Source organism: Triturus cristatus, chromosome 8 (genome assembly GCF_964204655.1).
Source record: "Triturus cristatus chromosome 8, aTriCri1.1, whole genome shotgun sequence".
In the NCBI taxonomy this organism is placed as follows: Eukaryota; Metazoa; Chordata; class Amphibia; order Caudata; family Salamandridae; genus Triturus; species Triturus cristatus.
In genome coordinates, this window is record NC_140591.1 from 110466643 (window position 1) to 110468631 (window position 1989).

The following is a 1989-nucleotide window of genomic DNA, read 5'->3' on the forward strand; positions in this document are numbered from 1 at the left end:
CCTCCAGCCCGCGGCGAGGCAAAGTGCCCAGGAAGGGCTCCATGGGCCCCCGGGCGTCCCCCGATGCCTGCAGCCCCAAAGCCCTGCAGCCCTGGAGCCCTTCAGCCCGGAGCCCTGGAGCCCTGCAGGACCGGAGCCCTGCAGGCCCGGAGCCCTGCAGCCCTGGAGCCCTGCAGCCCCTGAGCCCTGCAGCCACGGAGCCCTGCGTGGGCAGGCAGGAACCCTAGCGCTAAGGCTCGGGGTTGGACAGATGGGAGTCCTTTCAGTCCCGTCCATATGGTTGCACCTCTCCCCCCGGCCATCTGGTCGCGCGCAATGCTTTCCAATGGGGCGACCAGATGGCCGGGCCGGCCTGGAAGTCCCGATGAGGGTCCATTCGCCTCGCGGATCCCAGCCAGGGCTCCAGGAGGCCGGGCGCGTCCGCACCTAGGGTCCCCTCCGTCACTAGGAGCGCGAGGGTTACAAGAAAGGGGGGTAGCCTTCCTCCGGATTAGTATGGGCAGGGTATGCCGGAAGACCCCTCCGGGGATGGCGGTTCTTTGCCGGGGACCAGATGGGCTACGCCCGGGCAACATCCTACCAGGCTTCACTCCTCCGGCCCGCGGCGTGGCAAAGTGCCCAGGGACGGGCTCCACGGGTCCCGGGCAGTCCTACCCCCAGGGCGCCCGGGCCCGAGAGCTCCGTCGGTCCTCCCCGTGCCCGAGTCCCAGCCGCTGTCCCCCAGCCCCCGGGAAGCAGAGAGCCCACCGAGCCCATGGTTCAGGCGGGAGCCCTACCGCTATGTAGCCTTCCTCCGGATTACTAGGAAAAGGGTACTCTGGGACCCCTCTCGGTCCTCAGCCGGCAGCTGGACGGGCCCGGATGCTGCCCCGGTCCTGTCCCGGGGACTGCCGCGTGGCAGGGTGCCCGGGATAAGGCGTCCGGATGGTCCGGGGAGGCTTCCCCTGCACCTGCGGGCCTGGGAGCCCCGGCTGGGTCCAGGGGCCCGGCCGGGCCCCGGGTCGGGGTCTCTGGCCCCGGGCCCCGGCCTGCGGCACTGCCAAAGGCCCGGAACGGGGTTCCGTTGTGTCCGGGGAGCCTCCCCAGGCCTGTCTGGGTTCATTGGCCCTTGGGGGCCCCGGGGAGGGCGGCCTCCCCGCCCTGGGCTACGTCCCTGGTCCTGCCGCGTGGCAGGGTCCGGGGCGGGCTCCGGAGGGCCCGGGGAGGCTTCCCCTGCGCCTGGGAGCCCCGGCTGGGTCCAGGGACCCGGCCGGGCCCCGGGTCGGGGTCTCCAGCCCCGGGCCCCATCCCCCGGCCTGCGGCACTGCCAAAGGCCCGGGACGGGGTTCCGTTGTGTCCGGGGAGCCTCCCCTGGCTCGTCTGGGTTCATTGGCCCCTGGGGGGCCCCGGGGAGGGCGGCCTCCCCGTCCCGGGCTCCATCCCGGGTCCTGCCGCGTGGCAGGGTGCCCGGGGCGGGGTCCGGAGGGCCCGGGGAGGCTTCCCTGGTGCCTGCGGGCCTGGGAGCCCCTGCTGGTTCCAGGGGCCCGGCCCGGGTCGGGGTCTCCGGCCCCGGGCCCGGTCCCCCGGCCTGCGGCACTGCCAAAGGCCCGGGACGGGGTTCCGTTGTGTCCGGGGAGCCTCCCCAGGCCTGTCTGGGGTCATTGGCCCCTGGGGGCCCATGGGGGCCCCGGGGAGGGCGGCTTCCCCGCCCGGGGTCCTGCCGCGTGGCAGGGTGCCCGGGGCGGGGTCCGGAGGTCCCGGGAGGCTTCCCCTGTGCCTGCGGGCCCGTGAGCCCCGGCTGGGTCCAGGGGCCCGGCCGGGCCCCGGGTCGGGGTCTCCGTCCCCGGGCCCCGTCCCCCGGCCTGCGGCACTGCCAAAGGCCCGGGGCAGGGTTCCGTTGTGTCCGGGGAGCCTCCCCAGGCTCGTCTGGGTTCATTGGCCCCTGGGGGCCCCTGGAGGCCCCCAGGGAGGGCGGCCTCCACGCCCCGGGCTCTGTCCGGGGTCCTGCAC